Source organism: Lissotriton helveticus, chromosome 5_1 (genome assembly GCF_964261635.1).
Source record: "Lissotriton helveticus chromosome 5_1, aLisHel1.1, whole genome shotgun sequence".
Taxonomy (NCBI): Eukaryota; Metazoa; Chordata; class Amphibia; order Caudata; family Salamandridae; genus Lissotriton; species Lissotriton helveticus.
In genome coordinates, this window is record NC_136065.1 from 1,074,813,888 (window position 1) to 1,074,830,835 (window position 16,948).

The following is a 16,948-nucleotide window of genomic DNA, read 5'->3' on the forward strand; positions in this document are numbered from 1 at the left end:
AGTAAAAAACAGGTATGGTCAGATAAAGTTTAAAAATGTATATTTATGTATCCCTAACAAAATAATCTCCCTCAAGACCCACCCTAACCCCAACGATTGTCTTTGAAACGTCCCAAAACGATCCCAACTCCCAAATCCCACCCCCCAAAAGTCTATAAAAAAAGGGCAAGGGACACTCCACTACTGGAGGGTGCTGGTGCATTTTGCGGCATGGGCATCATACTCCTTGCGGAGGGTGGCAAGCTCGGAGCGGAGGCCCTTCACCAAGTTCTTATAGTTCTGGACCTCCTGCTCCAGGTAGGACATTCGGACTCCTAGGCGGCGTTGGCGTGCCTTGCAGCTCCTGTGGGGGGCAGCTGGTGTTTCTGTTGCTTGGCGGTGGCGGTTGGCTTTGTTAGCCCGGCTCGGTCCCGCTGGAGCACTGCGCATGCTGGCGTCCCATGGGGTCACGGAGGAGGATGCAGCGGGCCCAGTCGAGGATGTTGTTGTTGCACCCGTCGACTGCGTGTCCTCCTCCTCCTCCAGGGCCACCAGCCGCCGATATTCGGTGACAGTGGCATCCAGCCTCCGTTGCCGGGCCATTCTAGCCTGCTCCCTCCGTGATGTTGATTTGGAAGGAGCAACTATATGAAGAAAGAAAGACATAGTCTGTAACCAATGCTCCTTAGCATTAATAACACAAAGTGATTGAGCCGAAAGTTGGGTCACAGTACAAGTAGCAAATTGAAAGCACAGTACATAACTATTGAGGACAGTATCTATGTAACCTCCCACTTCTGCATCCTTGCTCTAACATTAGTGGTAGTTTAATGAACAAATTCTACGACCACTATGGACTTCCATTACAGTCGACTATGACAGTACACCAGTCTTATTCTTCTTCTTCTCTCTTGTTTAGGAAAATTGGTACGTTATCTTATGCAAGCCGGCAGAATGACATTGACAGCACAGTGAACTTGCACCCGAGAAAAACAGTTGCACACCATGATGAGTGAGACAGACTTGCGTTACTGTACCGGTCCAGTACATGCAGGTGGTGAAGCTATTACTTTTCTATTACGGGTGGCACTGAGAATACTCTGTTACAAGGGCTACTGCTTAATTAATTTACCTTTCACCCTACAGTGCAAATGAGTACTAGAAAAGGAAAATGAAGAAGCTAACTAATTTGATTATCTATCACTTCACATGGGACGTATTTGATGACATATGGGATGACTTTAGGTGCTTTGCTTAATATTGAGTGAACAGTGATACACCCACACATGAATGACGTACTACAAGTAAACTAAAGTTATTAAGAGAGGTACGGAGTGTCCACCGTAATAACGAGATATATGCTGTGATTGCAGTCGCAATACAAAGTACTGCTACTATTCATGGTAGTATTGGACACATTTACAATTTCTTTTCCTTGCCTTCTCTGCACTGGAACGGACGTGCGGGTGCGGTGGTACATGCTCTTCAAGGTAACACTTAGTTCATCCAGCGACCATCTACTCTCTCTAGATACACATGTGCTATCTAAGAGTCAGAGAATACCATGCTCCAGGCATCCATTCATTCAAAGTATACGCACACATACAGTTTCTGTTTCACCCACCCAGGCTGCTGTCCTTCCACCCATCCTTGCTTCATCATTGACCCAGCCATGCACCATACCATATTCTTTCCTTCCCAGCCACCTCGGGGGCCAAGCAAACACATATCGTTCTTCTTTGCCAGCCATCATACAATTTCGCGTCCCACTTACTTACACCCTTCTTTCGCTTTTCGTTCATCCCATCCATCACGTTCGTCTAAGAACTTATTGGGATTCTTCTCACCAAAAACTTCACAGCTAAGTCAAAGTACATTTTGAGGAGGCTACTACCTGGTTGATTTGTAATACACCCGTGCAGAAAGCACACTATGCAGTCTTCAATCTCAATAAGTAAGGAATATATAGCTTACCTGTTTCCGCCACCACCGTTTGAACCCCCACAGGACCGTCCGCCGGCTCTTGCACCGCCTCCTCCCCAGAGTCCTCCGAGTCCTCGCCCAACACCGCCACCTCCGCGCTGGCCCCGTCACCAGATGTTACACCTACAAAGTACATTTAAGAATGTTAGAATACACCACTCACTACTATATAATATTTTGTCTAGGAGAAATGTTAAAAAAACAGAATACAATGTAATAATTTGTGACTGTCTACTCTAAAGTAAAAATGTCCCTTTTTCCAGGGAAGGCTGTTGTCTTGCTGCACTTTTATGCACAACTGATGAATGCTTGCTTTTTATTTTTAACACGCACCACTTTTTCTCCTAACAGACAGAAGCTTGACTCCTAAGAACACGACCAGGATCAAGTTCAAACCAGGTGAGAGCTCGGCTCGACCACAAGAAATGTGTCCAATTAATCGTCAGCACTAACCACTTTTCCGTTTTCAGTGAAATAGTTTTATGACAAAGTAGATTTTAATAAATGTGTTTACTTTTAATAAAGCTTTTAAACTTAAATAGACTCTGTGGTTTTTGGTCCTCCAGACTAGAGTGGATGAGCTAAAGGTTTTGGAATTTTTGCAAGCATGAGTAGTGCCTCTGACACTTCTTGACTGTGCTGTGACTCCGTACTCTCTTGTCCTGCGTACGATAATCTAGAGATCATTGGGGATCAATAATCGGTGACTTTGGGAGCTGAATGACTCTGCCACACTATCTAGTCAGTAAGGAGACAGTGCATAGAGCTATTGCTGAATAGAATGGGAGTCCAATGGAATTGCCAAATGTCCAATCTTAGTTAGCTACACAGACAGACTAATAAGAATAATCTAGTAATACCACAGGGAGTCATATTAGAGCCAGGATAAGAATTTATATCCAGTCTACAAGAAGATCAAAGACGATTTAGAAAAAATCGAATGAGGAACGCTAGGAAAAAATAGGTACTCTTTATTACAATTAAAACTTACTGGGGCCAGCAAAGGAGCCCTCGCCTGCCCGATCCTGGCCTGCATCCTGAACAGCACCCTCCTCCTCCTGTGTCCTCTTGCCCTTGGGGGGAGCTGATGTACAACATGAAAGAAAGAAAGACCAGAAAACATGGATGAGATTTGTCAACCAAATCAACCATTTCAAAAGAACAATAACAACATTTTTTGGAGAAATAGCAAATAGATAGACAACTATTCCACGGGATCTATCTCATGTGGTATACTACGTTATTCGTATTGCCTGATTTGCGGACCGTTGACTTAGAAAGTTCCTATGTAACTCAATAAACAGACTACTAAAGAGGTTTGCCTAGGCCTGGCACTGCAGGCAGCAGTCCGCAGCACGCGAAGTGACAGACAAAGTCCATCCTGCTTGCAGATCAGTGAATACTCAAACTATCAATCCACCCACCACCACCACTATTTCTTCTTATAGCCATGTGTCTAAAGGAAGGAGTGGACTTCAGTCTGTTGGGGCTGATTTAGAAGTCCCTTGCGGCTCATTTTCCTCCATTGTTGCGTGACTTTTGTGACGCAGCGGCAGAACAAAAGACTCGCCATGGTGTTGGTGCGGCGTATATATTAAAAAAAAGAAATTATGGGCGATGCATCACGTTGTAAAGCCCTGCGCCATCAGGGGGCGTTCCGGCGCAAAGGAGGGCGTACCTGCGGAGGGACGAATCCTAAAAGTGGCTGAGGGAAATCTACAAGATGTCAATCAGTCACTTTTAAGACAATGATGCATGAGTCAAACCCTGCGCGCTTGAAGCCGACGTACGGCTTGATGCAGCATTGGGGAGATAGGGTACCCCAGAGCATTGCTGGAGCTGCGCCATCGTTGGCACGCAACTCCAGCAATGCGCCGCCTTTACGGCACAGATGCGTAAGGCTTCTGTGACGTTTTGGGCCAATGGGTGGTGGTGGCATGGCACACAATTACTGCCGCATCCCTGCTACTTTGCAGGGATGCGCCGGTAATTGAAAATATGACCCTTAGTGTCTAGCATTACGCAGTTCTTATCTTTACACTACACTCATACATCATTTCTCAGGCCAATGAAATGAACACAATGTACAAAACAAATAAGCATAGTAGCAAGCAAGGCTACTGAGAAGGAGAGCAGTGCACCTGAAATGCATAGAAGATTTTCAAATATAATTTACCTACAATGTAATCGGCAGCATTATTGCTCTTGGTAATGAACAAAGATTTGCAAATAACAGAGCCGGATAAAACAGAGTAGTGATGAATAGCTACTACTACTCACCAAGCCCGGGGACCTCTACGCCGAGCGCGTCCAGCAAGTCCCGTTCCCGGTCCATGACATCGGTCCAGCGGTGGGTGGCCTGGTTATATGTGCGCCGGACCCCAGAGAGCTTATACATGGCCCGGCACACCTTCTCCCACCGCTTCCGGCGCTCCCGGATGCCATAGCCAGTTGCGATCTTGCCGCCTCCCAGGATCGTCTTGGGGAGGCGGCGCTGGACGTGGAAGATGAGTGCCGCCACTTCCTCCGCGCTGAAGATCTCCCGCGGCACCACTTGCTCCCCCCTCAAACGCCCGCACGGGAGCCGGGCACTGGGTGCGGGACCCTTCCCCTTCTCAGGGTGCTTCCCGGCTCCCTTTACCATGGTCTGGGCAGAAATAAACTTAAATGATAAAGAAGAAATAGAATAGTGAAGAAGAAAAGAAAAGAGTTTAAAAAAGTAGTTTAAAAGTAACTAAAAGTAGCAGAAAACACAAAAATATACAGCTAGAAAAATAGAGGGATAGATAATAAGTAAAATAGATTAAATAAACTTCAAACAAGCAAAGGATGGCAGAGATTCAGAGAGGATACAGAAAGCATGCCCAGAACCATAGCAATGAATGAGAAACAAGATGGCCGCGCCCGTTCACGACCGCGTGGGTAAGTTCGCGCGAGATTTTCCTCGCGAGCACGCGCGAAATTGTACTAGCGAGCAGCACAGTTTGCGAGATTACACATAGCGGCCGGAAATGGAATTACGTCACGCAAACAAGATGGCCGCGCCCGTGTACGACCGCTAGGGTAACTTGGCAAACGTATAGCTACAAGCGCCTCGTGAACACGCGCAAAAGCACGCGAACATACACGTCGCAAAAAAAAAATAAGTGTATTCGCAAGCATTCGCGGCTCCTGAAATCGATCTCGCACGGATTCGCGCCCCAAAAAACGCGCGAAATTGCAGAAAAAACGATTTTTGCTAAACTGAAAGCAATGAGCAGGTGCAAAAGTTCAAACTTAACATTTGTAACATTCACTGTAGTGCTTCCTGAGGGGCCCCTCCAGAGTTTGCAACTATTCTATGACCCTGCTATGACCCAAACAGCAGGCTCATAGAATAGCTACAAGTAGACCATAAAGGTCCTGTGAAAAAAAAATTCACTGCAACAGAAAGCAAATTACAGATAAGGAAGGAAGCAGGTGCCAGCCAGACTGGAACTTTCTAAATAACTGACACATTAATCAACCCCCAATTAATTCATGGCAGTTGAAGTAGGGGAGGTGTGCTTGCTTTTTTCACCCCCCATAAACTACAGTGATAAACAAACCTAATGGGTGGCAGTGAGGATGTACCAGAGGGTGGCATGGGTGTCCCAGAGGGTGGCAGTAGTGAAACAGAGGGTGCTGTGAACCTGTGATGATAAACCAGACGTAGAAACAACATAGTCGCGGCCGTTGCCAACACAAAAAACGGGAAAATCCGCAAATCCGCGAGAGTTCGCGTATCTTTGCGGATTGCGAATCCGTAAATCCGCAATTTCGTGTACGCGAGATCCGCTAGATCCGCCAATGCTTAGAAAAAGGACTACTGTGCACTCACCCCCCAGTGTGGAATAAATGGCAGACATGTTGGAATGATGTTATATTGTGAACAAATGCGACATGATGCACAATTGCTGCCTCAATAAGGATAAATAGAACAAATCATATGTATGTTATCATTATCAAAACATATTTAGCCACTTTAGAATACTCAATCAAAATTCAAAAAATAATAGCAATTTTTCCAAGTGGGCAAGACCCTGTTTATCTGTAATCACAGAGCTAAAGAGAATTATCTTGGTGTCTGTAAATACCGCCCAAGTGGGAATATTTTCAATCCTGGAATCAAAATATCATCTCATCTAGTTAGCGGCTAAATATAGATAGTATTTGTATATTCATATTAATTCAGTATCTCCAAAAATTCATATTGGGCATATATCATATCGACAGTTCATCTTAGTTTTCTAGTGTTGAATCCTATCCAGGAATGGCTGATATCCATAAGTCCCCAAGTGCAAAGCATCTGTGAATTAGTTAAAAAACAAAATGTTTTAAAATCAAGGCGCAAAACATTAACGGAATTTGCAGACATAGTATAGTTCAACATACAATCAAATAGTGCATACTCATTTTAACAGTACTTATCAAATGACCTACTTCTTTGACACATATTGGGTTACTGTAATTACTTTTCTAGATGAACAGACAATTCTTCATGATTGTTTAGCCCCTGTGGGTATGTACATTCAAAATCAATAATCAGTTTTGATTCTAATTTACGTAAGCATGTGGTTCTGTCTCCTCCTCAAGGACCCAGGTCTACTTTGTCCAGCACCACCATTTTCAAAAGATTCTCATTTTGGTAGTGCTGCTCGAAGAAGTGCCTGGCAACTGGGTATTGTGTATTGTGATTTTTTACGGCCCTCATGTGCTGAAGCACCCTCTCCTTTGCCTTTAGAGTCGTGCTCCCCACATACCATTTATTGCACGGGCAGATTAACAGATAAACACAGTACATGGTATTACAGGTCAGGGTTTTACGTATCGTGAAGGTTTTGCCTGTGCTGGGTACCGTTATTTCTTTACAATTATCACTGTTGCGGCACGCTTTGCAAGATCTGCAGCATCTGAATCCTGGTATTTCCTTAGGTTTGCTAACTCCTACCACTGCATTGGGACTGAGTTCATCCCTAAGTACATATATCACAATGTCCACAGCGTCGGCAAAGGCAATCCTGTCCACGCCGCAGCAACGTAGACACGGACCAGACCCCATCTTCTCCGCAAGCCCCCACGTCTCCTTCAACCATACCACCGAACTCCACTGGACCGACCACCGCTGCATCCACTTCACCTTCAAGAAACCCACCACGCACCACCGCACCCAACAGATGCCTCACCGCTGCTGGAGCAAAGTCACCGAAGACCAGCTAACCACCACCCTCGCCCAGAGCCCACCTGCCGACCATACCGACCCCGACACAGCTGCCCGCAACCTCAGACAGTGGATTAACGACTGCGCCAACACCCTTGCCCCGATCAAGAAACCCTCCAACAATCATACCACCAAGAAAGCCATCTGGTTAACTGAAGACCTCCGGGCCTCCAAGCAAACCTGCCGAAAGCTGGAGAAGATCTGGCTCCTTGAACGAACACCGGACAGCCACGCCGCCCACAAGAATGCCACCCGCAGACACCATCACCTCATCAGATCCGCCAAAAGGGCCTCCTTCAAACACCGCCTAGACAACAATGCGCACAACAGCAAAGAGCTCTTCAACATCGTGAAGGAACTCTCCAAACCCAGCTCCAAAACCAACGACGTCCCACCCTCGCAAGACCTTTGCAACTCGCTGGCCACCTTCTTCCACCTCAAGATCACAGACATCCACGACAGTTTCAACGCCACGACCGTCCCGACAACCAGTGAGACCTCCACCACCATGACCACCATCCGCACCAACCGCCTACTCTACTGGACCAACATCAACGACGATGACACCATCAAGATCATGAACACCATCCACTCCGGATCTCCGTCAGATCCATGCCCACACCACATCTTCCACAAAGCCAGCACATCCATCGCACCCCATCTCCGGAAAGTCATCAACACCTCCTTCGAGACAGCAACCATCACGGAGAGCTGGAAGCACGTCGAGATTAACGCCTTACTCAAGAAACCCAAGGCGGACCCTAAGGACCTCAAGAACTTCCAGCCCATCTCCTTACTCCCGTTCCCGGCAAAGTTCATCGAGAAGACCATCAACGAACAACTGACCCGCTACCTCAAGGAGAACAACATCCTGGACCCTTCCCAGTCCGGGTTCCGCAGCAACCACAGCACCGAGACTGCCCTCATCATCGCCACCGATGACATCAAGTCCCTGCTGGACAACGGAGAAACGGCGGCCCTCATCCTCCTGGACCAGTCAGCCGCCTTCGACACGGTCTGTCACCAAACACTACGAACACGCCTACACAATGCTGGGATCCAAGAGAAGGCCCTGGACTGGACCACCTCCTTCCTCTCCGGCAGAACACAGAGCATCCGCCTTCCCCCTTCCGCTCCGAAGCCACCGAGATCATCTGCGGCGTACCCCAGGGCTCATCCCTCAGCCTCAACATCCTCTCCTACGCCGATGACACCCAGCTGATACTTTCCCTCACCAAGGACCCCCACACCGCCAAAACCAACCTTCACGAAGGAATGAAGGCCGTTGCTGAATGGATGAGGAACAGCCGACTGAAGCTGAACTCGGACAAGACGGAGGTCCTCATCCTCAGATGCAATCCTTCGACCTGGGACGACTCCTGGTGGCCGACCGCACTAGGAACCGCTCCAACACCCACCGACCACGCACGCAACCTAGGGGTCATCCTCGACTCCACCTTCTCTATGACTAAACAGGTCAACGCCGTCTCCTCCTCCTGCTTTAACACCCTCTGCATGCTCTGTTGGATCTACAAGTGGATCCCCACTGAAAAGAGAACAACAGTCACCCAGGCCCTTGTCAGCAGCAGGTTGGACTATGGAAACACCCTCTACGCAGGAGCCTCGGCCAAACTCCTGAGACGGCTCCAACGCATTCAGAACGCCTCTGCACGCCTGATCCTCGACATCCCTCGCTGCAGCCAAATCACACCCTACCTGAGACTACCTATACTGGCTCCCGGTCAACAAGAGGATAACCTTCAAGCTCCTCACCCACGCACACAAGGCACTCCACAACACCGGACCAACGTACCTCAACAGACATCTCAGCTTCTACACCCCCACCCGCCAGCTCCGCTCCACCGACCTCGCCCTCGCCCTAGTCCCCCGCTTCCGAAGAGCGACCTCAGGCGACAGATCGTTCTCCCACCTCGCCAAGACCTGGAACGCCCTCCCCATCCACCTACGGCAGACCCAAGACCTGCTGACCTTCAGAAAACTCCTCAAGACCTGGCTTTTCGAGCAGTAGCAGCATTCCCCACCCCAGCGTCTTGAGACCCTCACGGGTGAGTAGTGCGCTTTACAAATGATATGATTGATTGATTGATTGATTGAAGTAAGTCCAAAATATTTTCTCAGTTGTAAACTGCCGCCATAACGTTTCACCTCCTCAGAGGCTTGATCACATGATATATATATATATATATATATATATATATATATATATATATATATATATATATATATATATATATATATATATATATATATATATATATATATATATATATATTTATTCATTTACCCTTATAAACTTAACTTCATGATATTGTGGTTGTTAATATCTTCTGGATAAGTTTGGATGATATTTAGTCACTCGATATTGTGGTATACATATCCCTTTTCAGCAAGCTAAGAAGAATATAAAAGAGTTGATTTTGGCTTCAGGATTGAAGAGGAATAATTCCCCAACTTAAAACGCGCCACAGGGCGTGTTTGCACACATGTCACCTGAGGCCCCGCCATCTCCCTTCACCACTGTGCAAACGCGCCCTGTGGCACGTTTTAAGTTGGGGGATTAAGTCCTCTTGAATCCTGAGGGTCCCTGGGGTCCAACTAGCCCACCAGGTACCTCCAGTATGCGCCACAGAGCTGCGTTGCAGAGAGGTGTAAAAAGGGGCGTGGCCTGGACCACCTCTCTGCAACGCAGCGCAGTGGCACTTACTGGAGGTACCTGGTGAGCTAGTTAGGCCCCAGGGACCCCAGTATTGAAGGGGAATTAATTCCCCATTGTAAAACCCGCCACAGGGCGCGTTTGCAGAGTATTGCTAGGAGGGGGCAGGGCCTCTGGCAAGGTCACAGTGTTTTGCATTTGTTTTTATTTTTAGAAGGGGGGCTGTGTGGTCCCCCTTCGTTTTACTTTTTTGGGCCCTGGGGACCCCATCCCCCAGGGCCTTACCCCTATTTAAAAAAATATTAATAATTGAACAGGAAGGGGGCTGCATGGGCCCTCCTCCAGTGGCCAATTCCCAGCCCCGGGACCCCATCCCCTGGGGTATGGCCACATTAATATATATATTTTTTCTTTGGAGGTGGCTGCATGGTCCCCCTCCTGAGGTTTCTATTGGCACCGGGGGCCTCCCCCAGGCCCAGACTTTCTTTTTTATAAAACAATTTGGGGGGGAGGGGGGCTGTGTGACAACCCTCCCGGGCCACTTCTGGCCCTGGGAACCCCAGCCATTTTTAAACAATTTATTTTGAGGAGATGGGCCTCGTGGCCCCCCCTCCTCAGGCCAATTATGGCTCCGGGGACCCCATGCCCCGGGGCCTGCCTGCTCCCTGTGTCCTGCGGGAGCCAGCATTGCTTTTCCACATGGGGAGCTGCTGACATGCAGCTCCCTGTGTGGAAAAGCAATTCTGCTTTGCTTCATTGAAGCGAGAGCAGGTTTCCCTGCTCTCGCTTCAATGAAGCAAAGCAGAGTTTGCAATGACAGGGAGGGAGCCGAGAGGCTACCGCCCTGTCATTGCAAACAGCAGTGCACTGGGAATGGGCACCCCGGGACACTGCAGGAGCCGGCCCTGAGGTTTGGCGGTCCCCAGGGCCATCACTGGCACCAGGAGGGGGGCCGCGTGGCCCCCTCCCACCATTGTTGAAGCCTCAGGGAGGTGGTGGTCCCCGGGGCTTGGAGGTCCGTCACAGACCCCCAAATTTGAATAATTAGGGCCCCGGGGAGGTGGCAGTCCCCAGGCATGTGGGGGGGCTTCAGCCCGCCCACAGGTATTATTAAAAAAATAAGAGTCCCAGGGTGGCGGTCCCTGGGGCAGGGGGGGGCCGTGTGCCCTCAAAAATGTATTAATGAAAGCCCAGTGGGTGGCGGTCTCCGGGGCTTGGGGGGGCTTGGGGGCCTCACCACATAAACAAACAAAGCCCCAGGTGGTGGCAGTCCCCGGGGCTGCGGGGGGTGATGTGCCCCCGCAAATATTTGTGCAAAGCCTTAGGGGGTGGCTAGCCCCTGGGCAGTGTGGGGGGGATTGGGGCCCCCCACAAATTTTTTTTTACATGCCCCCGGGATTTGGCCCACCCGGGGACTAATTAATAACGAAGCGTGGAAGCCCTTCTCACCCATATAATTATTGTCCTTGTGGGACCCCCTAAGCAGGCCTAGGGGGTCAGGGTGTTTTTATCCTGCCCCTTATCTTGTTTTACATGTTTGTTGCCCTGGTTTCTTGTGCCTAGGTTCTACCGAGGCACAAGATGGCCGCCAACACTTCCCTGTTTGAAGTATTGACAGCCAATTAGCATGCAGCTCGTGATTGGCAGGGTGCGCGGATCCTCCGTGCCTCTATATATCGATAATTATATTTTCTGATTTTCTCAGCAACTACAGAACGGATTTACACCATTTTAAAAAAAGAGTGCTTTCTGAACCAAGCACTACCTTTTTGCCAAATTTGGGGTAATTCTGTTCAGCAGTTCAAGCTGTAGCCGTGTCTAAAGTTTCCTATGAGAAATTGATTTTGTCACCTCTTTTTCTTGAATTTCTCAGGAACTACTGAACGTATTTACACCATTTAACAGAAAGAGTTCTTTCTGAAATAAGGGCTACCTTTTTGCCAAATTTGGTGTAATTCCGTTCAGCAGTTCGGGCTGTAGCCATGTCTAAAGTTTCCTACTGGAATTAACATGGAGAAAATATGTTTTGGGAACCCACTTTTTTCTCGGCCCCCACTTGCCAAATCACCCCGAATCTTCAATCTTTCAACATAGGAGCTGACCGGAGCGCCCCACTAGTTTTGAAAATTTCGCGAAAATTCGTCAACTGGAGCCAAAGTTATTGGGAAAGGAAAAAATGCTTTTTGAATAGAAACACAGTCCTAACTATAACTACCTACTGGCAACAACTGCACTATAAAAAAAAAATGGCTCATGCAAGGAGCGAGTGGGATTTGGACAGGTGGTCTAATCTAACCACTGCCCTGGAAACAAGGGATGCCCGCAGATTTTGGTCACTAATAAATACAGGTTCGAGGGAACCAAAATCAGCAATAGAGCCCAACATTGATGCCTCAGTCTGGGAATCCCATTTTAAAGAATTATGCTCAGTTGAACCTGTGGAGGATAATATAGCGCCACCCTTATTCTTAAACATCGACCATGGGGTCTTAGAGTTCACATTGGGGGTGGTGTCCCAAGCAATAGGGAATCTCGCAGTGGGTAAGGCCCCGGGACTTGATAAACTTCCTGGGGACCTATTTAGGCACCAAATAGGGATTTGGGCCCCCTACCTGCTCATTGTTTTTAATGCAATCTTGAGGGGTATGGAGGTTCCTACTACTTGGCTGGGAGCAGAGATAGTGCCTCTCTATAAGAAGGGTTCCCCCCTGCTCCCAGCCAATTACAGGCCTATAAGCCTTATCGACGTCCCCCCAAAAATGTTTGCACAGCTTGTCCTCGACCACTTACTTGCATGGATGGAGGAACATGAAGTATTAAGTCCACTCCAGGCAGGGTTCCGGAGGAACACATCCACCATGGATCAGATCTTTCGCCTGATTGTCCTGTTTTGGAAAACGGCAAAGATTGAGGGTGGCAGCCTCCACATGGTGTTTGTGGACCTCCGGTCCGCATTCGATCTAGTGCCACGGAGAAAACTGTGGGGGGTTCTCCAGGATCTGGGCGTTCCTCCCAAAATCCTGGTTGTATTGATGAGATTGCATGAGGGTAACTTTGCCCAGGTTAGATGCGGGAGGAATGGGCATTGTCATCAAGGTTTCCGGTTGACAGAGGGGTGTGGCAGGGCTGTGTTTTGGCCCGACCCTGTTTTGCCTCTATGTCAATGGCGTTATTTCCCAATTGGATAATGTCCCCAACAACGATGCACCAAGGTTGGCTGGCAGGAGGGTTCCGGCGATTATGTTCGCCGACGATACCCTCCTGCTTCCCAAATCCCCAATGGGGATTCAACGAATTTTGAATGGTTTTGGAGACTTTTTCCGAAGCCGAGGCCTTGAGATAAACACTGATAAAACAAAATTTATGATATTTAATCCATCAGCATCTACACATTCTAATCCGACTTTGGGCACTGTGAGGTTTGAAAGGGTTACTACATTTCAATATCTTGGGGTTACAATCCAACAAAATCTTTCCTGTGGACCTCAACAAGTAAAATCCCAACTAAAATTATCACAGTTGGTGGGTGGTATCTCTAAAATATCAAATATTAAACCTTGAAGCAAGTGAGCCAGGCCCTAGAGATCTACAAGACCCAAGTAAGGGCTGCAGCCCTCTATGGCGGAGAGCTGTGGGGACACTCTCATGGGTCAGATTTTGCCAAGATTGAATCAAAATTTATTAGACGCTTGATGACCCTCCCCCAAAGTACCCTGCTTTTTCTCCTAAGGCTAGACCTGGGTTTAACACCTATTGAAGATGAGTTAGCTTTGAAACCGTTAAGTTTCTGGCGCCGGATTTGGGTAACTACAGATCTCCTTTACTACAGGCAAGAGCTGAAGCAGATCCTAACTCTCAATGTTGCACTTAAAGTTCCCTGGTTGGCATTTATAAAGCGGGAACTTCTAAGCTTAGGCCTGCCTGAAATGTGGGACAATTTAGATTTTTCACAGCCTGCTGGGCAGAAAATATGGATTTTATTAAAGACACGGAGGCTAATATTATGCAAGTTCTCCTTTATTGCCACAGCTCAGCAGTAATAATGAAGAGAACATAGAACTTGTGAACATTCTAGAAAAGGTATATAGCTCATGAACACACAGCCATCATCCTTCTTTGTCCAATGCTGCGAAATCAAGAATAAGATCAAGTAAAATTCCAACTTGAAGAGAGACGCCAAACGTAACATCTTTATCTTCGTAAATCAGGAGATGAAATTCCTTATTCTGAAAGAAGAAGTAATATAGATGTTAAAAAATATAACCCCATGGGAGGGGTAAATAGTGGAGGGATAATATTAGCCTCCGTGTCTTTAATAAAATCCAGATTTTCTGCCCAGCAGGCTGTGAAAAATCTAAATTTTATGGCATGACACGGAGGCCAACATTATGCAAGTTCAAAGTGAATTGAGAACATTATCAATCACATTATTAATAGGTCTAAAATAACATTTTTTAAACATAGATTCATTAGACCAATCTTCGGCTCTTAAAATATCTTGGAGCCCTCCACCAAGCATAAAAGCTTTAGAAGCTGGAGCACCTCTAAGGGAGTGTGCGCCAAATATCGAAGTGTCAACACCACATTCACTCAGCACTTCTTTCACCCATCTTGCGAGAGTAGGAGAGGAAACTGGTTTATAAGGAGATCTATGGGAGATCAGGAGTTGCGTCTCAGATCCTCTCAAGTTGACAGTCCTTCTTTCATATTCCTTAATACATTTAACAACACACAATCTTTCATTCTCAGGAAAGAAAGGAAATTAACCACTTGAACTAAATCAGCTGAAACGGGATCATGATGTCGTTGAAGACACCAGCGAACCCATTTGTTCCATGCCAATCGATATGCCTTCCTTGTGCCAGGAGCCCAGGTTTCAGATATGAGTCGGAAAGCATTGTGCGAAAGGCCAGGGATTTGCCATTGTCGCCTGAAATCTTCCAGGCCGTCATTACCAAGATGCCTTGCTCTAGGAGGGGGTGAGATTCGCCCTGAGGGCCCAGGAGAAGACGGTTGAAAGACGGAATCAGTATTGGGAAGTCTATTCTCATCTCCAAGATGAGCGGGAACCATGTTTGAGACCTCCAGAGGGGGGCTACCACTATCATACTCTGAAGGTATCTGCGAGCATGTAAGAGGAGGCGCGGGAGCATTACAAATGGCGGGAAGGCATATGGTTTTAAGTTTTGCCAATTCTGGAGGAAGGCATCCACTCCAGATGCCTGAGGGTCCGACCTCCAGCTGAAATAATTTGTTAACTGGGTGTTCAACCTGTCTGCAAAGAGGTCTGTCCCGAAGGGGCCCCATTGATCTTGAATGCTCAAAAAAATCTTTCTGTTCAGTTTCCAATTGCTGGAATCCCTGAAATTTCTGGAGAACCAGTCTGCCACACCATTGTTCAAACCAGGGATGTGTTCTGCCGTGACTGACAGTCCCTTGTTCAGGCAATAGTCCCAGAAAAACTTCGCTATTTCTGTCAGACCCTTGGAATGCGGCCCTCCTAGTTTGTTCACGTATCTCACCGCAGAGACATTGTCCATGCGCAGCATTATAGAACACTTCATAGTTTCCTGTGTAAAGCTTCGAATTGCAAAGGAACCAGCTAAAAGTTCCAGACAGTTGATGTGCAGGCTCTTCTCCTCGCGTGTCCACCGCCCTTCTGTCGACAGGTTGGCGCAAGCTGCCCCCCAACCTTCTAGACTCACATCCGACTCTATTATCATGTCTGGGGATTCGCCGAAAATCGCTTTGCCATTCCAGGCTTCTGCATTCTCCAGCCACCAAGAAAGTTCTTCCCTCGACTCTACATCCAGGCTGGTCATCTGAGTATAGGATTGTGATGCCTACAAAGTCTTCGCTTTGAGTCTCTGAAGAGCCCTGTAATGAAGAGGGCCGGGGAAGATCGCTTGAATGGTCGAAGAAAGGAGACCCAAGATTCTTGCTAAAAGTCGTAAGGGGAATGAGTCTAGAGAGAGAATTTTTTTAAACTCTTTCCTGAGTTTCTTCATCTTTTCCTTTGGTAATTTTAATTCTCCTGATAGCGTGTTTACCATGAAACCCAGGAACTGGGTCTCCTGTGAAGGAACAATGCAAGATTTCTTTGTATTTATGACAAATCCCAGATATTCTAGGAGTCGGATGGTAAGATCTGTGTGTCGAGAAATGGTCGACTTGGTCTGAGCCATGATAAGGATGTCGTCCAGGTAGATTACAAGTCTCACACCGCGTTCCCTTAACCAAGCCACCACTGGGCGTAGCACTTTGATGAAACACCAAGGGGCTGAGGTCAGGCCGAAAGGGAGGCTTGAAAACTCCCAGAGTTTTCCCTCCCAGTTGAATTGTAGGAACTTCCTGTGAGGGGGCCAAATAGGGATGGTCAGATAGGCGTCTTTTAGGTCCAGGCGCGTCAGCCAATCGCCTTTCCTTAGTACGTCTCTGAGTAGGTGTATTCCCTCCATTTTTAAATGGTGGTAAGACACCCATCCATTTAAGCTTTTTAAGTTTATCACTGGTCTTTGAGTCTTGTCTTTCTTTTCTACTACGAAAATATTGCTTATGAAGCCTCTCTGAGAACCTTGTCTTATAGCCCCTTTGGCAAGGAGGTCTTGAACCTCTTGAGAAACAAGTTTCTTTTGGTCTTGAGAGAAAAATATCTCTTGGGGAGGTTTTAGTTGAAAGGGAATGCCCAAAAAGTCTATTTTGTAACCTTTTACGGTTTGTAATACCCAAGGATCTTGCGTGATCAAATTCCAGTTGCCAGAGAAAAGGGCTAGTCTGCCACCCACCTTTATAGGGGTTTCTAAATGGTCTCCCACAGCACTTACCTGTGGAAAAAGTCTTGTTTCTCCTATCTCCACGTGAGAATCTTCCTCTGCCGCGTTGTCTCTGAGGGTAAAAGGTCTGGTTTCCGTAGAATGAAGATTGTTGATATCTGTTTCCACGTCCAAAATAGGGTCTTGAAGACGATTGTCCTCGGCCGGGGAATAGACCCCGCATTCTCCCGGCCCGTCCAAAAATTCTATCTTGGAAGACCTTTTTAATTTCACGTTGGGATTTCTGAATTGAGCTAAAAG

General features: G+C 47.3%; 1 long non-coding RNA gene across 1 annotated transcript in view; it reads right to left on the reverse strand.

Annotated features, from left to right (window-relative positions):
* Positions 1 to 6,168: 6,168 nt before the first annotated feature.
* Positions 6,169 to 16,948, reverse strand: part of LOC144753498 (uncharacterized) — a 261,760-nt gene continuing 250,980 nt past the window's right edge. The window contains exon 5 of the long non-coding RNA XR_013594389.1: positions 6,169 to 6,289. This is a non-coding gene — a long non-coding RNA (uncharacterized LOC144753498). The remainder of the gene's footprint in view (positions 6,290 to 16,948) is intronic.